The sequence below is a fragment of the Balaenoptera acutorostrata genome, chromosome 1 (assembly GCF_949987535.1).
Source record: "Balaenoptera acutorostrata chromosome 1, mBalAcu1.1, whole genome shotgun sequence".
Classification (NCBI taxonomy): Eukaryota; Metazoa; Chordata; class Mammalia; order Artiodactyla; family Balaenopteridae; genus Balaenoptera; species Balaenoptera acutorostrata.
The window spans coordinates 99,859,849-99,871,998 of record NC_080064.1 but is presented as its reverse complement, the minus strand read 5'-3'; the positions used below and the strand labels follow the sequence as shown (position 1 = coordinate 99,871,998).

Below are 12,150 nucleotides of genomic sequence, written 5' to 3'. Positions count from 1 at the left end.
AATTGATCTATAGATTAAATGCAATTCCTATTAAAATCCTAGTAGACTTGTTTGTAAAAACTGACAAGCTCATTCTGAAATTTATCTGGAAATGCAAAGGATCTAGAATAGCCAAAACCATTTTGAGAAAGAACAGTAAGGTTAGAGGGACTTATACTACCCAATTTCAAGACATTTTTAAAGCTACAGTAATTAAAATAGTATAATATTGGCATGAAGGTTGAAATGTAGATCAATGAAAGACAATAGAGAATCCTGAAATAAACTCACATAATTTTGGTCAGTTGATTTTCAACAAGAGTTCCAGTGCAATTCAATGGGGAAAGGATAATCTTTTCAACAAATGGTGCTGGAAAAATCAGGTGTCTATATGAAAAACAAACAAACAACCTAGACCCTCTCCTCATGCCAAATAAAAAATTAACTCAAAATGGATCAGAGATCTAAATGTAAGAGGTAAAATTATAAAACTTCTAGAAGGAAACAGAACTTGGGTTAGGCAAAGATTTCTTCAAAAGCATGATCAATAAAAAAAAAAAACTGATAGATTGGACTCCTTAAAATGTTTGCTCTTCAAAAGTTATCATTAACAAAATGGAAAGATAAGCCAAATGACTGCAGGTCATTTATCTCTTAAAGTTTGGTATCCAGAACTTATAAAGAACTCTTATAACTCAGTAATAATAGGACAAAGAACTCAATTAAAACATGGACAAAGGATTTGAATAGTCACTTCATCAAAGAAGGTTTATGAATTAGCTATCAAAGAAGGCACATGAAAAGATACTCAACGTCATTAGTCATTGGGAAAACACAAATTAGAACCACAGTGTGATACTACTTTATATCCACTAGAATGGCTATACTCATATAGACTGACAATATCAGGTGTTGGCAAGAATGTAGAGAAAATGCGTATATTGCTACCAGGCATTTAAAATAGTATAGCTACTTTGGAAAACAGTTGTGTAGTTAAACATATACTTACCATATGATCCATCAATTCCATTCCTAGGTATTTACCCAAGAGCAATGGAAATGTATGTCTATACAAAGACTTGTATGAAAGTGTTCGTAGCAGTATTATTCACAATAGCAAAAAATTTGAAACAGCCCAAAGATAGGTGAATGAATAAATAAATTGTGATATATCCACATAATGGAACACTTCTTAGCACTAAAAAGGAACAAAGTATAAGTACATGCAACAACATAAATGAACCTCAAATACTTTATGCCAAGTGCAAGAAACCAGACGCAAAAGACAACATATTGGGGACTTCCTTGGTGGCACAGTGGTTAAGAATCTGCCTGCCAATGCAGGGGATATGGGTTTGAGCCCTGGTCCGGGAAGATCCCACGTGCCGCGGAGCAACTAAACCCGTGCGCCACAACTACTGAGCCTGCGCTCTAGAACCTGTGAGCCACAACTACTGAAGTCCGTGTGTCTAGAGCCCATGCTCTGCAACAAAGAGAAGCCACTGCAATGTGAAGCCCGTGCACTGCAACAAAGAGTAGCCCCCGCTTGCCACTAGAGAAAGCCCACGTGCAGCAACGAAGACCCAACACAGCCAAAAAATAAATTAAAAAAAAAAAAAAAGACAACATATTGGGGACTGCCCTAGTTGCGCAGTGGTTAAGACCCCTGCTCCCAATGCAGGGGGCCCGGGTTCAATCCCTGGCCAGGGAACTAGATCCCATACACATGCCGCAACTAAGAGTTTGCATGCCACAACTAAGGAGCTGGCAAGTCGCAACTAAGGAGCCTGCCTGCCACAACTAAGACCTGGCACAACCAAATAAATAAATAAATATTAAAAAAAAAAAATTATCATCAATACTTACAGTTGAGCCAAGGAGTGTATTATATTTCCTTAAAAAAAAAAGAGGGGCTTCCCTGGTGGTGCAGTGGTTGAGAGTCTGCCTGCCAATGCAGGGGACGCGGGTTCGAGCCCTGGGGTGGGAAGATCCCACATGCCGCGGAGCAACTAGGCCCGTGAGCCACAATTACTGAGCCTGCGCGTTTGGAGCCTGTGCGCCACAACAAGAGAGGCCGCGACAATGAGAGGCCCGCGCACCGCGATGAAGCGTGGCCCCCGCTTGCCGCAACTAGAGAAAGCCCTCGCACAGAAACGAAGACCCAACACAGCCAAAAATAAATAAATAAATAATTAATTAAAAAAAAAAAGCATATTGTATGATTCCATTTATATGAAATTTATGAAATAGGTAAAACTATAGACACAAAAGGCAGATCAGTGGTTCCCTGGGGCTGTGGGTAGGAGTGGAGATTGACTGCAAACAGGCATGAGGGAACTTTTTATGGTGATGGTTGCACAACTGTATAAATTTAGTAAAAATCATTGAACTGTATACTTAAAATGGTAAATTTTGTGATATATAAAGTATACGTCAGTAAAACTGTAAAATATATTATTTAATTAAATATAAATATACATTTAATAAGTATGTAATATGTATATACTGCAATATTTGCAAATCATTTTTAGCCCCAGTAAAGCCTTGCCTGAAAAGCAATCATTTTTACTTATAGGTAGAAATTTATATATTTTCCCCTCACCTAAATATCAAAACCAGTTGACAATTCAACTCTATCAAAATATCCAACTGTTGAATGGCTCTGTAACCTTACATTATTGTTTGTGGATAGGCAGTTTAAGCTGGGTGTTACCAAACAGGATAAAAATTAAGGTTTTAGGGGGGAAATTTTATGCTCCAACAATTTGGATAATATCCCACTTAAATAACATTAGTGTTATATGAATTGGGAGAGCGCTGGAATTTGTGGCTGTTTTTGCTAGGGTTTTACAAGTGATGAAGGTATGTACAGATATTTTCTCTCCCTCTCTCTTCTGTTACAGTCTCTATTTGTGATTCTCTCAGCTGGAGCCAGCAAACATAAAGGGCTTTAGGGGTTTTCTTCCTCAGACTTCAAAAATGTGTCTTGATAACTTACTTAACCTAATGAACAGTGACACTTAAATATATATATATATTTTTAAATCTTCTTTTATTCTTACAAATTTATTATGCAAATTTTCAAATGTTGTATGAATCTTACCAGTAAAATGACAAATTGTAAAGCTGTTTTAGCAGGAACTATTTTGGCTACTTTCCACATAACTACAACAGGAATGGCTGTAGGTCTAGAGCTGTGCAATTTGTTAAAGCTGGAAGCTATTAGAAGTGCAGTAGAAAAAGATCACATAAATCTCTTCAGGCTATGAATTTGCTTTAGATGTTTCATCAGTATTGATTGCTTTTACAGATTTTTTTAATCTACTGAATGAATTCAGTATACAGTAACTGTGATAGTAATAGTAAAAAATTAGAACAGCATGTTTTCATGATTTTTGACTTGTTCTTCATTACCTAGGTATAGCTTTGGTTCAATAAACATTTTGTTTTAGTCACCAAACAAGAAAAAGATTGTGTATCTTTCAGTTACTATAGAAATTGTTGGTTTTTAAAATTTTATGGTAGAAAATATTTCATACCTTTTAAATATTCCATAGCATCCTGTTTCAGTCATTCTTGTGTCTCACATTTTTTTATTATCCATCAAGAAGTTTTATAGAAAGTATTTTTTTAATTGAAATAATTCACATACAATATAATTCACCCTTTTAAATTCAATGGTTTTTAGTATATTCACAGGGTTGTGTAATCATCACCACTCTCTGATTCTAGAACATTTTTATTACCCCCAAAAGAAACCCTGTAGCTATTAGCAGTCACTCCCCATTCCTCCCTCCCCGAATCCATGACAACACAGACCTACTTTCTGTCTCTGTAGATTTAGAATTATACAATATGTGGCCTTTTCACTTAGCATAATGTAGCAGGTATCAATACTTCCTTTCTTTTTATGGCTGAGTAATAATCCATTGTATGGATATACCACATTTTGTTTATCCATTCATCAGTTGAATGGGCATTTGGGTTGGTTCCACTTTTTGGCTATTATGAATAATGCTGGTATGAATATTCAAGTACAAGTTTTTGTGTGGACACATGGTTTCACTTCTCTTGGGTATATGCCTAGGAGGGGAATTGATGGATCATATGGTAATTCTCTATGCTTAACTTTCTGAGAGACTGCCAAACTTTTTCAAAGTTGGCTGTGCTATTTTACATTCCCACCAGCAATTTTTTTTTTTTTTTTTTTTTTACTTGATTTTATTTATTTATTTTTGGCTGTGTTGGGTCTTCGGTTCGTGCGAGGGCTTTCTCCAGTTGCGGCAAGCGGGGGCCACTCTTCATCGCGGTGCGGGGACCGCTCTTCATCGCGGTGCGCGGGCCTTTCTCTATCGCGGCCCCTCCCGTCGCGGGGCACAGGCTCCAGACGCGCAGGCTCAGCAATTGTGGCTCACGGGCCCAGCTGCTCCGTGGCATGTGGGATCTTCCCAGACCAGGGCTCGAACCCGTGTCCCCTGCATTAGCAGGCAGATTCTCAACCACTGCGCCACCAGGGAAGCCCATCCCACCAGCAATTTTTGAGGGTTACAATTTCTGTTCATCTGTGCCAACAGTTGTTATTGTCTGTGTTTTGACTATAGTTGTCCTAGTAGGTGTGAAGTGGCATCTCGTGATTTTGATTTGCATTTCCTAATGACTAATGATGTTGAACATCTTTTAATTTGCTTATTGGCCATTTGTATATCTTCTTTTTTTAAATTTTTTAAAATAATTTTTATTGAGTATAGTTGATTTACAATGTTGTGTTAGTTTCAGGTGCACAGTAGAGTGAATCAGTTATGCATATATCCACTTTTTTTTAGATTCTTTTCCCATGTAGGCCATTACAGAGTATTGAGTAGAGTTCACTGTGCTATACAGTAGGTCCTTATTAGGTATTTATTTTATATATAGGAATGTATATATCTCAATCCCAATCTCCCAATTTGTCCCTCCCCCCCATTCTCCCCTGGAAACCATAAGTTTGTTTTCTACGTCTGTGACTCTATTTCTGTTTTGTAAATAAGTTCATTTGTACCAATTTTTTTTAGATTCCACATATAAGCGATATTATATGATATTTGTCTTTCTCTGACTTACTTCACTCAGTATGACAATCTCTAGGTCCATCCATGTTGCTGCAAATGGCATTATTTCATTCTTTTCTATGGCTGAATAATATTCCATTGTGTATATGTACCACATCTTCTTTATCCATTCATCTGTCAGTGGACATTTAGGTTGCTTCCATGTCTTGGCTATTGTAAATAGTGCTGCAATGAACGTTGGGGTGCATGGATCTTTTCTAATTATGGTTTTCTCTGGATATATGCCCAGGAGTGGGATTGTATATCTTCTTTGGATAAATATTCAAGTCCTTTGCACATTTTTAAATTCATCTTTTTATTATAAAAAGTATTCTTTAACATTATTATTATAGTTAACCATTGATATTCTTTTTTTTTTTTTTAATTTATTTATTTATGGCTGTGTTGGGTCTTCGTTTCTGTGCGAGGACTTTCTCTAGTTGCGGCAAGTGGGGGCCACTCTTCATCGCGGTGCGCGGGCCTCTCACCATCGCGGCCTCTCTTGTTGTGGAGCACAGGCTCCAGACGCGCAGGCTCAGTAGTTGTGGCTCACGGGCCTAGTTGCTCCGCGGCATGTGGGATCTTCCCAGCCCAGGGCTCGAACCCGTGTCCCCTGCATTGGCAGGCAGATTCTCAACCACTGCGCCACCAGGGAAGCCCGCCATTGATATTCTTGATTAATATGGTCCAAAACCATTGTGAATCTCCATGGGTTGAGAAATACCAGTATAACATATAATTTTACTCCTGAAATGAGAACATGAGGATGGGTCGTGAACCTTGCTGAGATATGGATGCTGAAGAGTCAACTAGGGTTATTCATTTGGTAAGTTACTCACATGTGTGCACAAGCCTCAGAGCACAAATGATTGAAATTTGTGCCTTAGCAAAATTATGGCTTTATAAATCATGGATGTTTAGAGATAGCACAGATGATTGAAATCATAAATATTAAATCCAAAAATATCAGTGATTTACTATAGATGTAATTGTTCTTAGTATGACACTTTACACATCAGTTAGAATAGTATTATCTAACTTTAATTTAGGATCTAGCAATAGCTTGCTGCAATATTTCATTGAAGGTTTTTTTTTATTAGCTACTACCACCAAATTCTTCTAAATTTTATTATTTTTAGATTTAAATTTGAGGTACTTGCCTTAAAAACAAAATCACAGAATAGAAAGTGCAGAAATATATCTATATGTATTTTGTCATTTGGTTTTTGACAAAAGCACCAATGCAGTTCAGTGGGGAAAGGAAACTCTTTTCAACAAATGGTGCTGGAACATCTAGATGTATGAATGGGGGGAAAAATCATGAAATATTCTCATAGCATACATAAACATTAATTTGAGATAGATCATTTACCTAAATGTAAGAGCTAAAACTATTCATCTAGAAGAAAACATCTAAGAATATCTTTGAAATTTTGAGGTAGACAGAGATTTCCTAGGACACAACAGGCACTTAACTGTAAGAGAAAAAATTCTTAATTGGCCTTTTCAAAAATTTAAAATTCTTCTCACTGATGACAGTGTTAAGAAAAATGAAAAGGCAGGGAACTCCCCAGCCGTCCAGTGGTTAGGACTCCGTGCTTTCACTGCCGTGGGCACAGGTCCGATCCCTGGTTGGGGAACTAAGATCCCGCAAGCTGTGCGGTGTGGCAAAAATAAATAAATAAATAAAAATAAAATCATCATCATTTTAAAAATAATGAAAAGGCAAACCACAAATAGGAAAAAAAATATTTCCAGTTTGTTTGGCAAAGGACTGAAATCCAGAATATATAAATATAAAATGACAACTTTAATGTAAAACATGGTCAAAAGCCTTGAACAGATACTTCAGAAAAGAAGATATTGGAATGTCCAGTAAACACATAAAGAGGTGCTCACCATCGTTGGTTATCAGGGAAATGCATTATAAAATTACAAGGTATCATGCCTATCAGAATGGCTGTAATTAAAAATACTGATAAAATATTGGTAAGAATGTGGAACGTTTAGAACTCTAATACATTGCTGCTAAGAGTATATAAAATGATACAACTACTTTGTCAATTTCTTATAAAATTGAACATACACCTCACCCTATGACCCAGTTCTACTCCAACGTATACATCCAAGAGAAAAAAAATTTGTTTAGCAATAAAAAGAAAAGAACTACTGATACAGCAAAACATGGATGAATCTTAAAAATATAGCATTGTCCAAAAGAATATATACTGAATGAATCCATTTATGTGATATTCAAGAAAAGGCAAAAGTGATCTATTGTGGTAGAAATTAGAACGGTGGTTGCCTCAGGTGGTCAGGATAGAGGTATTAACTGGAAAGGAGAACTTTCTGGGGTGATGGTGTTGCTTGTCTACTTTCTTTTCTTTTCTTTTTTTTTTTTAATTTATTTTTGTCTGTGTCAGGTCTTAGTTGCGGCACCCAGGATCTTTCATTGCAGCACTTGGGCTTCTCTCTAGTTGTGGTGCACGGATTCCAGAGCGCGCGGGCTCTGTAGTTGTGGCACTCGGGCTCAGTATTTGAAGCTCGCGGGCTTAGTTGCCCTGCGGCATGTGCGATCTTAGTTCCCTGACCAGGGATCGAACCCGCATCCCCTGCACTGGAAGGAGGATTCTTAACCACTGGACCACCAGGGAAGTCCCTTGGCTATGTTTTTTAAAACTCACTGAACTGAATACTTAAGACCTGTGCATTTTACTGTTTTTAAATTATACCTCAATAAAGAAAAAAGAATCTGACTCAACATGGAAAGCACTGTTAACGTATCATGCCTCCTGATTAAATGAGATGATATATGTGAAGTTCTCAACACAATGTCTGAGTGTCAGGCAACAACATTGATTATTATGGCCATCACTGCTTTATTATACTCTGTTACCATTTTCTCCTCCTGTTTAAGCTGTTCCAGTGTGTCCTCTTTCCTTGTAAATATTAGTTTAGTGCTTTAGAGTGTATAAGATTTGGGGATTCCTTTGTTGAGATGGGGTGAAGGTGAAGATGGTTAGGTGAGACAGTTAGGAATTAACTAATTTGAATTACTTAATACCCTGAGGACAGTTTGTGTCTTCCAGAAGAAGCCCTTGAGGGAAGAGTGGCGTAGAACATTTAAAAACAAAAAAAACCTTGTTTAGTAAATCTCTACAACTTGAGTACATGTTTAGGAATATGCTATCTGTAGCTTTTTAAAATTATTATTTCTTATTTTACAATAAAACTGGTTTTGGTATTGTGCTGCTAAGAAAGTAGACCATGCCAGGAGGCCTTTACAAGTGCAAGGGGAATTTTAAAAATAAATCGATACATAAAAGGTAAAATCCATTCTGGCTGATCAGAAATTGAAGCCCGTAGGATGTTATATGAGTCCCATCCATCAGAGAAGGTACTAGGTCTTTAGCAGCAGGCTTACATTTCTTTGGCCAGACTACTTACATTATAGCAGCATAAGTAAAAGATGAGGGAGATGGGCACTCAGTTGAGATTCTGAGTGGCATAGCAGGAGTACAGGGAGAAAAGGGAAGTGGTGTTAAAGTCTGTGACCCATACTTAGAGCACAGTGAGGCCTTTGCCTTTCCATTATATTGTACTGTGGCCCGGGTGGAAGGGTTGAGATATGAAATGCTTATCTCTTGAGGTGCTGCTCTGTAGGATGATTTGGAAAGTCATTTTCCTGAAGCACATGCCCTGTTTAGCCTCCTGTCCCTCTCCTTTTAATATAAGATCACTTTCCCTTTGCTCCTGAGGCTGCTAGGTAGTATCATGTTTTCTTTCAGTTTATTCATACAGCAGTTGTTTACTTTCTATCTGGGAACTTTCTTTAGTCTCCCTTATAATACACCTCCATGTGGAATCTTTGCATTCGGCCTGCCTGTCCAATCTCATAGAATGTGCACTGAGAAAACTAATTGGAGAGATAAATTGGTCTTGATGTGCATGACTGATCAAGAGCAAAGTACCTTAATTTCAGATGCCTACAGAGAGATTTTTCTTTAACCTCTGCTTTTAAGAGGAAGATTATAAAGCATTATCGTTACTTCAGGTCAGAATTATATTGCTTTTGGTCAAAAGCTGTTGTAAGATTTGCAAAGTAATAGAAACAAAGTAATCTAGAGATAAATTATAAAGATCAAAGCAATTCAAAATTAAAGTGAATTTGAGCGTAAGCATAGGTATGAATTTAGAGTTATAAAAGATACCATCAGACCATACATCATTATGTCTTTTTAACTATAGCTTCCAAAGTAGCTTTAATTTTTAATATTTTTAGTGAAAAGCAAGAGACTTTGAGTAATTATTTGAGTATATTGTCCATAGTTGAATACTAGTTAAAATTGGCCCAGGCAATTTCCAGATATAACAAGAAGGTGATTTGGAGGTAATATGGAAGGTCCTGCAGCACATACTAGGTACCAGCCTTGGTTTATGTCTTTGACTATATTTTATTTGCCAGTTATTTCCAAATATGTTAACTCTGGCTTCCTTCCTTGTCCTTTAGACTTGCATTTCTATCTAGTTGTGGAAATTTTTACCTGGGTATCTAATAAGTACTTCAGACACTTTAATGTGTCTCAAACTGATTTTTTTAAAATTTATTTTTTAGTCTCTTCTCCAACTTACCTCTCTATCCTTATTTCTATATTTTGACTTACGGCTTTATTATTATCTTCTCTAATTAACCTTTACTCTGCTCTTTCCAAATTACCAACTCGTATTATGACCTATGAAATCTCTTTTAGATCTAGCCATCTACTCCATCCCCACTGTCACTGCTCATTGTGCACCTTCACTACCTATTCTTTTAAAAATTATTATTGTTATAAAAGTAATGAATGCTTTAAAAAAAAATTCAGACCCTTTAGAAGTTTATAAAGTAAAAAATCCCGTTTCTTCTCTCCCAATTCTACTTCTCTCACGTAACCACTGTTTCTGTGTGGTGTATATGTTGCCAGACATTTTCTATGCATTTTTAAACATACAGATATGTATGTGTAGAAATACAGGAATCTCAAATACTCTACCATCTTTTGTTTGGACCATTAAAAGATATTCCTCAGTGGTCTCCCTGCCATCAACCCCTCTCTACTCTGGCCGTTGCCAGAGTTATCTACCTAAATAGCAAATCTTACTCTGCCTAAAGAGCTCTGCTTGTTCCCTATTGCCTATACGATAAGGACCAACCCCTTAGTATTGCGTGTATAGAAACCCTTCATAGTCTGGGCCCAGTATCTGTCTCCAACCTCGCTCCTCACCACTTCTGCCTTGTTCCTTACCTCCAGTGCTACTATTCCCTGGATTGACCAGGTCTCATGACTCCCTACCGTTGTATATGTGCTCAATCTCTTCTCTACCTGACAAGTTTCTACTCATTCTTCAAGATCCTGCTCATCTGTTGCTTCCTTTGTAGAGGTGTCTTTCCCACTTTTCCCAAGCAGAGATAATGGCTCTTTCTTCTGTTTCTTTAGTACCTTAATCATATCTTTTTTTTTTTTCTTTTGGTCTGTTTGTATGTCTCTCCCTTAGTTATATGTGAGCTTTTTAAAAAGCAGGACTCTTGTCTTAGCATCATTTTATGTCTGATAGTCTACTTAGCACATAACAGGCATTCAATAAATGTTTGGTAAATAAACATGTTTGTAATTTAGATCTGCATTACTATAAAGACCTATCTAAGGTAAAGAAAATAAAATTTTAGATCCCATCAAATTTTTAAGCCATTTAATATTTTGTGGGTTTTGCTACATTATGTCACTTTGGGCCTTTTAAGGACAGTAGTACAATTTCAGCATGGCCTTATTTCTTAACTGATAAAAGAACTCAGCTTTTCATGGAATACTATACTATATTTTAAATGAGTTAGATCTATATAGAGATGGGAAGAGATATACAAGATATATTGTGAAGTAAAAAGTGAGTTGTGTAACAGTTTGATACTATATTTAAGAAAAGTAGAATCAGTATGTTATGCTTAAAAAAAAGAAATCCAGACAAACATAAATCAGATTATAATCTTTATTTCCTTTTTTCTTTTATTCTCCAATCTTGTAATAGATTCTTTTCTGTGTAACTCTGCAATGTTTGCATTTTTGTACTGTGAGCATGTACTTTTATAAGCAAAAAAAAAAAAAAGAGACCAAAACAAAACAAATTACCCATCAGTTTTTAACCTTTCATATTCTTCTTCATACAGAAGTAAAGTCTTGATAGCAGAATTTTTTTGTTTTCATTTTGTTTTGTTTTTAGTTTGCCCAGAAAGTTAGAAAATATCTTTAAGTAAAACTGAAATATAGGTATGAGTTTGAAGACATTTTAGCTATATATGTCAGATCCAGTCAGTTACTTAGTTTAGGACCTGCTTTGGATAGTGTAATATACTAGGTGCTGAAGTAGAATATGAAGCGTATGGTTTCTATTGTGTAGTGACTACAGCTTATTCTGAGTAGCAGAAATTCTTGAGTAGCACTTTGTGGAGGAGATAAAATGAATAACAATCCTATAATTACATATTTTAAGCATATTTTTTTTTTTGTCTTTTTAGTTTATTTTATTTTTGGTTGTGTTGGGTCTTCGTTGCTACACGCGGGCTTTCTCTAGTTGCCGTGAGCGGGGGCTCCTCTTCATTGTGGCGCACAGGCTTCTCATTGCGGTGGCTTCTCTTGTTGCGGAGCACAGGCTCTAGGCGTGTGGGCTTCAGTAATTGTGGCGCTCCGGCTCAGCAGTTGTGACTTGCGGGCTTTAGAGCACAGGCTCAGTAGTTGTGGTGCACGGGCTTAGTTGCTCTGCAGCACGTGGGATCCTCCTGGACCAGGGCTCGAACCCGTGTCCCCTGCGCTGGCAGGCGGATTCTCAACCACTGCGCCACCAGGGAAGTCCCTAAGTATATTTTCTTTAAACTGAAAATTTTTCTTTATATTTTGAGGGTGAAATTTTATTTCAGTGTCCTATTTTCAGAAACTGAAAAATAAGAATTTCTTTGAAGTCAAATTGTAGAGGACATTTGCTGGTAGGTAAGACATGATAATAAAAAATAAGGCAGCATAAGGAAACAATTTTTTAATGATTAAATAGTGAA

At 36.8% G+C, this 12,150-nt stretch overlaps 1 protein-coding gene across 10 annotated transcripts in view; it reads left to right on the top strand.

Annotated features, from left to right (window-relative positions):
- Positions 1 to 12,150, top strand: part of ST7L (suppression of tumorigenicity 7 like) — a 151,711-nt gene that overhangs the window by 40,761 nt on the left and 98,800 nt on the right. The window lies entirely within an intron of this gene.